Source organism: Alligator sinensis, unplaced genomic scaffold, assembly GCF_000455745.1.
Source record: "Alligator sinensis unplaced genomic scaffold, ASM45574v1 scaffold666_1, whole genome shotgun sequence".
Classification (NCBI taxonomy): domain Eukaryota; kingdom Metazoa; phylum Chordata; order Crocodylia; family Alligatoridae; genus Alligator; species Alligator sinensis.
This window is the reverse complement of record NW_005842216.1, coordinates 1,118,081-1,131,843: the sequence shown is the minus strand read 5'-3', so window position 1 is coordinate 1,131,843 and position 13,763 is coordinate 1,118,081.

Here is a 13,763-nt window from a genome sequence, read left to right as displayed (position 1 = left end):
GATGCACGATAAAGTGCCATTAGCTTTTCTGATGGCTTCGTCACACTGCTGACTCATGTTCATCTTGGAGTCCACTAGGACTCCAAGATCCCTTTCCGCTTCCGTTCCACCCAGCAGGTCATTTCCTAGGCAGTAGGTATGCTGGACATTTTTCCTCCCTAGGTGCAGCACTTTGCATTTCTCCTTGTTGAACTGCATTCTGTTGTTTTCTGCCCACTTGTTCAACCTGTCCAGGTCTGCTTGTAGTTGTTCCCTGCCCTCCAGCTTGTCCACTTCTCCCCACAGTTTTGTGTCATCCGCAAACTTGGACAGAGTATACTTCATTCCCTCGTCCAAGTCACTGATGAAGACATTAAAGAGTATCGGTCCAAGGACCGAGCCCTGTGGGACCCCAATGCCCACACCCTTCCATGTCGAGACTGACCCATCCACCACGACTCTCTGCGTGCGACCCTCTAGCCGATTTGCCACCCACAGGACTGTGTAGTCATCCAAGTCACAGCCTCTTAACTTGTTCACCAGTATGGTGTGGGATACCGTATCGAAGGCCTTCCTGAAGTCTAAGTATACGACATCCACCCCTCCTCCTGTGTCCAGGAGTTTTGTAACCTGGTCATAAAAAGAGACTAGATTAGTCAGGCATGATCTATGCCTGTTACAAACCCATGCTGCTTTCCCCTCAGCATAATTTGTCCTGCCAGGCTCTCGCAAATGTGAGCCTCGATAATTTTTTCAAAGACTTTGCCAAGGATGGAGGTGACTGGATGATGGAGGTGAGACTGACTGGCCTATAGTTGCTGTCCACCTTACACTTCACAAATTACCCCCCCACATTGGGCCACTGCAACACAAACTAGTCCACATTTTGTTGCAAGGTGAAGTGTCCTAATTCAAATGCAACATGAATCTGGACCAAGAAAGGAAGAGGTGGAGGGTGTTGGAGCTGTCCCCTGCAAGCTGGTTTCTGCGGTTTTTCAAAGTTGCCGCCTTGGCCTGGCCCGGCAGGAAAGTTGGCCAACAGATCACACCTCTCTGGCTGCTTAGTATGGTATACGGAAGATGTTCACAATCCTGGAGAAGTCTCAGTCCAGCCCATCAAAGACGGTGTTAAGGCCAGCAAAAAGCAACTGCAGCTGGGGGCAATCCAGGAAGTTGTTGACAAGTCTCCTCCATCTTCCCTTTGCAGAAAGGGAAGGCTACCAATACTGCCAGGTGTATGGGGCAGACAGACAAAAGGTGCCCGTGACCAGGGTCCCACATAACAGCTGCCACTGGAGGTCACCAGTTCTGTTCGCAATAGGCAGCTTTAGCCACCTAGTCATTCAGGGCTTTAGCTGACAGCTGTGGGATCCACGCTGAGCTGAGAAGTCACCTTAAGGGTGTGTGATTAGACCAAAGAAGCAACGAAGCTTCCAGAGGTGAGAGTTGGCCCCCCTACTGAAAGGCCAAGTTATGGACCAGGGGCTTCTGCAGCAGCTCTGTAAATCGCAGGAGTATGCTATAGGGTCTCAATTGGAAGTAGACCCACCAGGCCCTGGCAAGGCTGCAGCAGAAGGTAGGAAGGGCATCCAGCTGAGACAATCAGGTCCAACAGGAAATGTTCCCGATCAAGGTTGAGGTACAACACGGGAAATCAAAGGGAAGCTATTACCAGGGGGAGAGGTTCACCAGCAAGGAGCTGGTGTTGGAGGGCTTGCAGGCAAAAGGCAGCTACCCTACTCTCAGGTCAATTAGGCCCTCCCGCTGGTGGGCAGGCAAAGGACAGTCTGCTTGAGCCAGTGGTACCAGTTCCAGAATAAGTCGACAAGGAGCTTCTAGAGCCTTTTGAGCAGGGTCATGGCAGGTCCAGGGTGGCAGACTTGTGCTAAAGTAGCAGCTGCCAGGTTGTTGATGACCAGGACCTGGCTGTGGTAGGAGGGGCTGGGCAGGCAGCAGTGCACTGCTGTAGTCGGGGTTGCACACCCCAGCCTCCTTACTGGGACCTTCCCAATTCTTGGTTAGGCTGGCAGGCATAGGGAAATACCCAGGCAGGCCTGGCAGGTGAGTGTTGACTCAGATACCCACCAGAAATATGTCACTTTTGGCTCAGTTGATATGGGCTGAGGAGGCAAGCTCACAGACCTGCTGACACTCAGTCAGGGACTGGTCATCACCTGCACTGCTCACAGAAACAGTCACATCACCAGCATATGCTCTCATTTTAATGTGGGGAGAAGGGGGCACCGGCTAGAGCAGCATCCAATGGGAGGGCCAGGCCCATCAGGCACTGCTCAGTGGCTCAATAGTTAGGGTATACAGCATTCCAAAGAAAGGCAGCCCTGCTGGGTGTCCCTGCCTGCAGTGAATGGAGCACATATATTTCTGTTCACCCTCAAAATGCTAGAAGTGTGTCAGTGCAGAAGCAGGATTGGTTGAGGTGAAGACAAGCCAAAAACCAGAGTCCAAAATAAGTTGTCATGATTGACTTGATCAAAGGCCTTTTCTTGATCTGGGGAAACAAGGCCAAAGAGCTGTCTACGGCTGCCAGCAAGTCATGCAGCAGAAACAGGTTGCCCTGGATGGTTCTGCTAGGCTTGAAGTATTTCTGTTCAAAGCCTAGAAAAGATCACAACCATATTGAGCCAGTTGGTCAGGGCTTTGGTCAGGAGTTTGTAATCGGGATACAGAAGCAATACCAATCACCAATGCTTAACGTTACCAAGATCCCCTTCCTAGAACTGTTCGCTGGCAGCTGATCAGTAGGATTCCATCTTTGAGGTTTTCCTGGAAGATGAGCAGGGTCTGGGCTGAGGAGGGGCCAAAAGGTATTACCCATCAAATTATACAAGACATCAATGCCTGGCACCTTCCCTATGGTGAGTACCTCAACAGCAGCATGTTAGTTCTTGCAAGGATAGTTCTTGTTCAAGCTCATCAACTTCAGATGTGGAGAGTTTGTGGAAGCCCTTATGCAGGTGTTGAACAGCCTCTGGGCAGGCAGGCTCAGCTGCAAACAGTTCAGTGTAGAAGCTAATGGCACTCTTGCATCTCAGCATAGTCTGTGAGCACTTGGCCTGACAGAGTTGAAAGATGGCCAGTGATCTTTTGTTCTGCACATTTTTTCTCTAGGTTGTGAAAAAACTGGGTAGGGTTAGCTTCTGAGTTCTTGGAAGCAGGCTTAAGCTCTTGAGTCCTGGGCTGCACCCTTTACCAATACTCTCAGGCACTGTTTCTGGAGCATGAGGCTGTCATTACCAACATCCCTTAGGGCAGCCTCAAGCTCTCAAGTTCTTGCACACTGCAGCAGCAGTCTTGGGCTGCCTGCTGTGTGTATTGTGGGCAAAAAAAAAATCTCGATTTGTGCTTTTCCAATTTTCCACCACTGTTTCCAAGCCAGGAAGTCACTTCTCAAGGCTGCCCACATCTGCTGCAGGTATGTGAAGCAGTCTTGAACATAGGCATCCTGCAAAAGGCTCACACTGAGACCCTAGTAGGATTCGCAGCTGCAAGTCAAGTCAGGAAAATCCAGTTGACACCAGGTTAGGCTGTAGTCTTTGAGTCCCAATGGCATAATATGGCCACAGAGGCAGGTGATGTTTACTGATGGAGAGCCAATCCAGAACAGCCATGGAGAGCCCTTTGGCACTCACCTTCACCTAGGTATACTGGCTCATATGAGGATAGAAGTGGTGCCACACGTCAGATACCCTTGCTGCGTGTAGGGTGGTCTGCAGCTATCAGACCCATCATGTGGATGGGTCTCTGGGACATTGCTGTAGAGTGCCATTAAAATCAGACAAAGAAAGTATGCAAGCAAGAATGTAGTAGATAACCTACAGAAGGAGAAAAATGTTGTGAAACCAAGAAAAATACAAGACAGCTGCTGTGAAGATTCATGGAGTCTGACAAAAAGACTTTGCTCTGCAGCTACATCCAAATAGCACTCCTCTAGTGATTAGAGACAGAACAGTTTTTTCCGAAACTGCTTCATGGAAAAATTAATTTTAAAAAATCATTTAATTTTAATATAGTCTTTAATTTTAACATTATTTGACTTAATTACTATAGGATCTTAAGAAAGGAGGACAGGAAGGGACCTCACAAGATCATTTAGTCCAGCCTCCTGCTCAAGGCCCCGCCTAAACCATCCCAGCCAAGTGTCTGTCCAACTTGATAGAATCATTAATTTAATGAGAAATAAAAGGTCCTAAATATATCTTACTCTAAGTACCAAATACTGCAGAGTCTAGTTTAATTTCCTGGGTTCTTAGTTTGGTGAAATAGACATACTTTCATACTCTGGTCATATGGCACAGTATAGCTTCAATAGCAATTTCACTTTAGGTAAGGTAATGACACCATCTTATGGCCAAAAAGGGAAAGCACAGCGTGAAATTAATAGTCTGTGAACAGAGTCCCAGAGATAGGTGTCACAACCCAGTGATTTTGGTGCCTCGGCACGATGGAATTTTCTTGCCACCTGAGAGCCTCTTGCACAGCGAAGGTTTTTGCTGCACAGAAGAACCTCGGTGCAAGAGACTTCCCGCCAATTTGCAGGATGCATTTCTTCCTTGTAGCACAGAAATGCACGGTGCAAAGAGTTCCCGCTATTTGAATGCAAATTTGTGTCCTGCTATTGGCCACTGCTAAATTATTCCCACGTGGCAGCTAGTAATTGGCTTGCTAGCCGTTTAAAATTTCGTGCGACTTCCGCCCAAGTCGAAGAACTTTGAGCATGCTGTAGAGTGCCTCTAAAGAGATCTGACTTGCGGCTAGCTGATTGATAGACTGATCACCTATCGATCCTTCTTCCTGTCGCCGAGCGCAATCCCAGACGTACCCTTTTCCCGCCGGCTTGATTTGCGGACGGATTAACTGGCTTGGGCCTCGCCAGCTGGAACAACCCACGTGGTTGTTCAGACGACCAGACCATCTGCGTCGCAACTACAGGCAGCGTAAGTAAACGTTTTTGCAACCATTAAACCTTGTCTGCCTCTCCATTCACCAGCCCGTCCTGACGAACGAGCAATTTCTAAATCACCTCGAGTCGGCTCTGGCCGTCCGAGACAATAGGATGGAAATGGAGTTCAGAGAAATCTAACAGAAAAACTAAGCATGTGTAATGGTTGGTAAGTGGTACAGCTGATAAATGCACTGAACTTTCCTGGCTAAAGAACTTACTTTAGATTTCAAGCATATTAATAGGAATCTTCTGTCTCTAGGACAGTGGTTTTCAACTTTTTTTCATTTGCAGATCCTTAAAAAATTTCAAATGGAGGTGCAGACCCCTTCAAATTGTAATTGTGGGTATTCACATACTTTTGATTGATCATAATCATCTTTCTTAGACTCCTTGAATATAGTCTGCAGACCACAGATTGAAAATCACAGCTCTAGGGTACAGGGTCAAATCTAACTAAATATAATATATTCCCAAAGTTACCTTCTAATGCAGCTGTGAAGTGGGTTAATGGACAAAGCAGTTTGAACTGGACATGTGTTCATAGCAGTCATATGTAGAGCTGTTACCTTTCAGAATACTGCCTATTGGTAAGCAGTCACTGGAAATATCATGTCATTTGAACTTGTCTTCCTTAAAGATGATGTCAGAACAATGTTAAGGGGTATGAGAATGAGAGAGATTATTCTATTGCTTCTATTGAGGACCTGGGCTTCCAACCCTATTAAAATCTTATGGTTCATTAGATTTTGCGTATTAAAAAAGTAGGGAATTTAGTAAAAGTACACTGGTAGGTCTTGGGGTAGGGGAAACCCTGCCTAGAGCCTTATCGTGGAGTCATCCAGGAAGCAACTCCCACCTTTCCTATAGGTCCTCATCTGGGTTAAACATCCAGTATCTGGATTGGGGACTGGTGAATCTAGGTGCACACTTTACAATCGGCTGCAGAGCAAACGGTTAGAGCTCAAATGGTCATAGTTTCATAGGTGGTAGGGTCGGAAGGGACCTGAGATCATCTAGTCCAACCCCCTGCCATGGCAGGAAAGAGTACTGGGGTCAAACGACCCTGGCCAGATGTTTGTCCAGCCTTTTTTTAAAGACCCCCAGGGTAGGAGCCAGCACCACTTCTCTTGGAAGCTGGTTCCAGGTCCTAACCCCCCTGACAGTGAAATAGCGCCTCCTAATGTCTAGCCTGAAACTACCCTCCGCTAGCTTGTGTCCATTGTTTCTTGCAACTCCTGGGAATGCTCGGGGGGACAGGCCCTCTCCCAGTGCCTGCTGGTCCCCCTTGACTAGTTTCTAGCCTGCCACTAGATCCCCGCTCAGCCTTCTCTTTTGGAGGCTGAATAGGTTCAGGTCCCTCAGTCTCTCCTCATAGGGCCTGCCCTGCTGACCCCTGATCATGCGGGTGGCCCTCCTTTGGACCCTCTCCATATTGGCCACATCCCTCCTGAAGTGCGGCACCCAGAACTGGACACAGTACTCCCGCTGCGGCCTGACCAGTGTCGCATAGAGGGGGAGGATCACCTCCTTGGACCTGCTTGAGATGCATCTGTGGATGCATGACAAGCTATGGTTGGCTTCCCTGACCACGTTCCCACTTTGTCGGCCTATGTTCATCGTGGTATCAGTGATGACTCCAAGATCCTTTTCTGTCTGGACACTGGTGAGAAGGGAGTTCCCCAGCCTGTAGGTGTGCCGCTGGTTCTTCCTCCCCAGGTGCATTACCCTGCACTTGTCAGTCTTGAACCCCATCCTGTTCTCATCAGCCCACCCCTGTAATCTGTCTAGATCCACTTGCAGCCTGTTCCTTCCTACTAGCATACCCACTTCACCCCATTAATACTTTTTAATGGTCAGAAGAATCTTACTATGGATCAAGAGCCACTAAGTTCCCAGTGCCTGGCAGATGATCCTTTGGACAAGGACAGAAGCCACATAGCCAAGTTAGCAGGAACTGCAGGGCAGACACAGCACTCTCCAGCCATCGAGGCTCAGCTCTCTGCTGGGTAAAGGCTGTTGCATCCCAGAGTGTATACCCTGCTACTGTGCACCCAGGTTGTAGTTTAAATTATTTTGCATGGACTATCTAATGGTACCACTAGTTTCTACTGTCCCTCCCCACCAGTACTTCACCATCATCATCCACTAACCCTCCACAAAAACTTGTGGTGAGAGTTTCCTAGGCAATGCCAACAGGCTTGAGAAGCTGGAAGCTAGGGGCCAATGATCTCCACAGCAGCTTAGGTGTGATAGCCTTATGATTCTTGCTTGGAGACGGAAACATGAGGATTGCATTAAGCAACACATATGGTCTTCCAGGCTGGACATTGTCCTGGGAGAATATGGCCCATGATAAGCGAGGTTGGCACTCCACTATGAAGGAAGCAGAACAAGCAACAGAACATCATCATGCCACCTGGCAGATAGTAGGAGGGAACACAGACACCAACTTTCTCTGGCATGTCTCCTGCACCCTACATGTGGAAACCGATTTCCAGTATTAATACTAGTTGTCATACTCAACTATGAATGACAGTCATTCATTCAAATTGGTAGGCTCCTCTACTCTTAATGATGTCTATCCATGTGCTGAACTTTTTTTTTTGTCTTGCAAAGGGCAGCATATAGATCAAATAAATAAATGCATGATTTTGCCAGATTGTGCGCAAGAGCAGCTTGCAGCCTGGAAGGGACCAGCCCTGGTGGAGCTGTAATCTACTATGCATCCTGTACAGCAGCTCCTGTTGCAGGCCTCACTCCAGATGGAATTATCCATCTCTCTCTGTATTATCAAAATCATCTGCAAAAAAATTAACCTCTTTTTATGACTGGGAGGAACACTAACAGTCTACCAGCAAACGCTGGCCATATAGGTGAAACCGTGATCCAGCACTGAGCTCACACGTAGTTTAGCAACATAGAACCTTCCAGTTTAGGACTGAGACCCAGCTCTTTGGACACTTAACCAGCACAGACCATTAACCTGAATATTTATACTCTGTGAAGATTTCTCTGCTCTGACTGAAGTGCTGTTGGGAGGCAGCACACTAGTGGACAAAGCACTGGGCTGAAATTCCATTCTTGGCCTGCTAGGTAATCTGGGGCAATTTATCTCCCCACCTTTCTGTACTTATTTCCCCATTTGTAAAATGGAGATGGTGCTGCCGAGCTGTTGGAAAATGCCTTGCAGCCTCTATTGAAAGGCACTGCATCACAGCTAGGTTACTATTGCTGAGTGAGGCATCTATTTGTGGGTTTGTTTTTTTAATCTCCTCAAGCACTGGGGCCAAGAAGCTAAGCAGGGCTCTCTGCACCTGGGTTCGGATTTGCAAACCACCAACCAACACCAACACCAACATATCCTCACTGCAAGAAAAATAGTAAGGCTAGACCGGGGTGGCCAGCCCACAGCATGACTACCATGGGTGGTAGAGGCAGTTATGTGGCATGTGAGCCCTGGGTGCTCAGTAACGGGAGGGGCTGGAACGGAGGTGGAGACTCAAGCCTTCAGCAAGACTGCATGCAGCAAAGCTAGGGCAAGACACTATTGCGAGAGGAAGTGTCAGGTGTGACTGGCAAGTCATGTTAACCCTTCCCTGGCCCTACAGGCACCACTGAATTCAGGGCTTTGGATCCTCACTCACCATATAAAACTGGCTCTTGGTGGTGACACCTCTCTCCAAGTAGCTTTCTAGCCCTGCTCTGCTCTGTGTAACTGGAGGCCCAAGCCCCGCTACCTTCATTCAGATGTCCCAGGACACAAGATCCATGAGGTGCAGCTCTAGGGAACAGGCAGAGTGGCACTTGGATAGTGGGCAGGGCTTAACTTGCAGCATGCCTGCCAAAAAATGTGGCCTACCACTATTTTAGAGAACTGGAAGTTGGAAATGAGCAGCTGTAGGAAAAGGCTGAATACCCTTCTTAAAGGAAAGGCCTGCTGCATTCCACATTAAGTCACAGCTTGTTGAGGGTGCCATCACCATTACTTGAGGCAGGAGTTACTGTGGAGTAGATGAGGAAGACCAGATTCTAGGTTCTTACCACAATAAGAGCAACCAACCTGAACTGGTTCAGTAGAGTTTGAGTGTGTGGGGATTTGCAACTAGGAAGAATGCTAATGCCAAAGGTCTGAATTTTGAGACGGGGAAAAATTATGCTATATGCCCTTCAGGTATAGAAGATCTGACCTTATGATGAATAGAAGTGAGCGCTGGATACCTTGGTGGCTAATTAGATAGAGACAACGCAGCCTTGTCACATACCCCAGAACTGAACTGGAATGGAAAAGCCCGAGCTTCAACAAGCAACTCTAAGCTATGAGGTGGTAGAAAGAGCTGCCATGTGTCAAGAGCAGGTTATTCAAAACCCTAATGGGGTCTGCATAGTGCCTGGTAAATCTGAGGAAATGTGACCCTCTGGCTCTACACAACATAAAAATGACTCCTGCTAGAAACATCAAGCTGCCTTCTTTTGGAAATGTTGTCCAGCTCTGGATGTTATGTCACAGTTGGGAATTGAAGGTAGGGTAAGAATATAAATCAAATCTAAATATTTTGAAGACAAGCTGTCTTATTTTGGCATGTTTTCATTAAAGGCAAGTGCTCAGAGGCAGTTTTCTTTCCTGCAATGATGGCGGCCTTTTTAACATGGATTAGAGTGGCTATGATGTTTTATACTTAGTTCAGCATAACTGCTGCATATTATTTACTACGTGTATGTCTAATGTAAAGGTAAGAAGTACTATTCTTCTCTGAAAGTTGATATTGAGGCAATCTGAGGGTATTTTCGTCGAGACCATTTTCATAATATTTTTCTTATCACATGATTACAAACAAAATAGGTTTTTTACTCCCTGCTAGCCTAAAAATTTCCCTTGGATCTCATCAGCAGGGATCTGGGTTTTCCGTTTCCAATGGAAAAACAGAACCCCCCCCAGGTTTTCCTTTAACAGAGAAACACAGATTTCCCACTTTTGTAGAGCTCTCTGAAGGTCAGCAGAGTTCCAGCCTGCAAGAGCTTCTTGCAAGAAGGGCAGGAAACCCTAAGCCCTGTCTTGATGGAGTAGGGGGAAGGGGCAGAGCCTGAGACTCAAGCAGGGTTTGGCTCAAGCTCACTTTCCCTCCTGAAGCCTTTGGAGTAAGTGGGGCTTGCAGGCAGCCAGGAGCTCCCTCTGGCAGGGCTGGAGTAGGGAGGTGTCTGTGGGCACTCTCAGACCATCATGGGAGAACCTGGGCAGCATCCCTGCACCCCACTGGGGGTTGGGATGAGCAGGCAGGCGGGGTCATTTACCTGCGTGCCTAGCAGTGTTGAGCAGCTGGGGCACCTGCCCTACCGCCTGCTCCTGTGAAGAAGTGGGAGTGGCCACGGCACAGTGCTGCCGGTCACCGCAACCTGATTGGTGGGGTAACTGATGACCTCCACTTAACCAGTAATCCCAATCTAACCAGTGAAACAAGTCTAACTGGTGACCTCAGTAATTTTTTGTTGCTTGGTTCCCATTGTGGTTCAGTTGGACAAGGCACTTGATGGTTTGATTCCAGTTCAGATTCAAAAAGCAGCAGGGCCAGAGGGGACTGTGGCTTGGGAGTGAGAGGCAACAGCCTATCAAGGCTGCTGAGCACAAAGCAGTTACAGGGGGCAACCGGAGCTGGACCCACATCCTGGTGAGTTAGGGGGGCAAGCAGGAGCTCTGAATTTTCCATGATGAAAAAGCCAAAATCAAATGCTAAAATATATAGGTATTTAGAAGTTATTTTATTAATGATTGAGGCACTGGTGGCTTCCAAATGGCTTCTTTATAACTGTAAATATATCAATAAAACATTGTGTTCAACTGATACCTGTATATCTATATCTATATAGCGGTCTTTCATTTTAATTGTGGATTTTGGGGTTTTAATCAGAGAATTTGCTATTTTTAAACAGAAAACCAGGATCCCTGTTCATCAGTTAAAAGGGAGACAATTGCTCAAGTAAAAGATGACAGCAGCTGAGTGAAGGCCCTCAATTGTACAAACCCATTTATTTCAATGGGTTGACAAGCTATAATATAATAATAGCAAACTCATTTGACATCAGTTGAACTTCAGTGTTTCACAAGATACCATTATTCCTATTTCACAGATGGGGAAACTGAGGCAAAGAGACAAAATTATGTTTTGTTACATGCAGGAAAACACTGGTTAAAACCAAGGACAGATCTTAGGTTCTATTTTAACTCAGTGCTGTCATCAAGCTTTGCTGCCTCCCATAGTAACTAATTTTGTAACAGAACTTGCTCACAAGGAAGAATATGGTTCAGTCTCTCAGCTGTGCTGTTTTTCAGTGCACACAGGCAAAATGCAGACATCTATTTTGCCACCACACCAAGTTGATAAAGTTGATATGACTGAATATACAGAGAGCATATCTAAAACCTCCAAACTAAGCCTTATTTTTTTAAGAGAGTCTTCTTTTTTCAATTCCTGTAAAAAAAATATTTGGAAAAAATACCTTCCATAATCTTAACACACAGAGGTTTAAATTAGGGCTATGGAAAATTTCGCTGGCTGTTTTGTTTAGACTTGTTTTGAGGTCGAAACAGCAAAATCAAAACTAAACAAAGGGCATCAAAACAGCCTCAAAACAAGAACGAGGCTAGTCAAAACATTTTGACCATAGTGCTGGGGATGGGAAGTCAGTCCAGCTGGGCTGACTTCCCATCCCCGGCACAAGATCGGGCCCAGGGGCAGGGAGTCAGCCCAGTTGGGTTGACTTCCCGCCCCCAGTGCGATCTAGCACAGGGGATGGGGAAGCAGCCCAGCTGGCTGATTTTCCCCAGCCCAATTGTGGGGCTGGGGTTGGGAACTCAGCCCACCTGGGCCGAGTTCCTTTCTGCAGCCCAATGGTCGGGTGAAACATTGAAACAGTGAGGCTGTTTTGACTCAAAATTAAATTTGATACAAAACACCGTTCCGTCCAGACCTCGAAACTGAAGTCAGAATGGAACAGTGCCATTTCGCACAGCCCTAGTTTAAATCAAATATAAGCGAGAGCATTGGGAAAAGACAAACTAAGCATTGCAAGTACGATAAAATTTATCCAAGTCTCACTGTAGCCCTGTTTTCGCATGTTCTATTTCACTGTCATGTCCTTTGCAAAATAAGAGATTCCCTGAAGTTTGGGAAGCATGTATGTCTTAAATTCCTGGCCTACCCTCTGACACTGTGAACAGTCTCACAGATCTCCTTATAGCTTTCTGAGCAGTGAACCTCAAAGAAAGGAACAAGGCAAAGGGATCAGTAACTATGTGTTTAGCATAAATTATTTTATATAGGTATTTGAAGCCAATAAGAGGATCATTTCTTTCAACTGGCCATAGAACTCCTGCCAGAAGACCAGGTCCTCAGGAAGATTACACGTTCTTTTTCTCACCATCTCTGTACGTATAGCCCTGGCAAATATTGAACTCAAATCCAAACAGTAGCAGAATGGCTGAAGTTTACCAGATTAGAAGGAACAAGTAGATAGGTGGTTTCTACACCAAAACAGGCAGCAGGCCATCAAGGAGGAGTTACATTAAGAAACCAGGTCAAATAAAACAGACTACTGCCCTGGGAAGATGTTCCGATTAATGCTCTGTAGCTATGCCATGAAATAGCAACAGCCACACGGGAGAAGCCATTTTAAGCATTTGGAGTTCACATGGTGAAAAATGTTACTTTTGTATTAGTAAATATGTTTTGAAGATCTCTATTTATATACAAAATTTGGTAACTTTCTTATTGCATTGGGCATTTCATGATTATTCTCAAACTTTTGCCGATTTCTTCCCCACTTGATGTTATCTGAGCTCCGCGCTTCAACTAGAATCAGAGAATTCTTGTTCACAAAACAAGAAGAAACTTTAAGCATCCAGTGTAACAGATGCACATTCTGTAGACAACTGTCTAATGAAATACACTGGGACCAGAATCCCAGGTCTTCAGCTCCAAAATTAAGGGGTCCCTAACAACTGGAACCAAACAAGATCTTGCTCAATTTACTTACCCTTTCTGTAGGCCAGTGAGTAGAGAGCAATACTCCACATGTAGAAGCAAACTATTTATACAATGAAATCTGGTTTATTAGTCACTGGGATAACCCATCACTATGATTCCATTAGTTAATGCACTGAATCACCACCAGACTCCTACTAATGTGCACACAAAACACTTTGGCTAATTTGTGATTTCCTGAAATGTAGTCATTTCCAAATGTACCAGAATAGCAAGTCACAAATGAAATTTGCTCATGATAGTCTGTTTAAAAGATGTCATCCTCCACAGCATCTTTCAAGCTAGTTGGTGCTTACAAGAGACTTTGTATATTTTCTCTTCACAGCTTTTCTTGGCTCAAGAAATAGAAAAATCAAGCATTCTAGCCTGATTATCACTGCATGCAATAATGCAAAGCAAAAATCTTTAACTGATTTATTTGACTCTCATGTAATCATTTAATTAGTATATAGCTAACACTTATTTTTTGTATAATAAAACGTCATATGAAATATTTACCTGTAAAACAGCCTCAGATAGCAAGACAGAGAGAATCCAATATGCACTAGGACTTTTGCAATTTTTTTCCATTATAAATGTCAAAAATCATTCTTTACTGTGTTATGCTATGGCATATAAAATACATCTCATGAGAAGTTGAAATGGCAAACTACTGATAATTGCTCATCATTACCAATTCTACTGTAGTGATGAATTAACCACATTATACAAATGCCACTCCATAAAGTTGCTAGATCACTTGATGTTGAGAAATGCCCATTAATGAACAGAGACTAGTATCAACA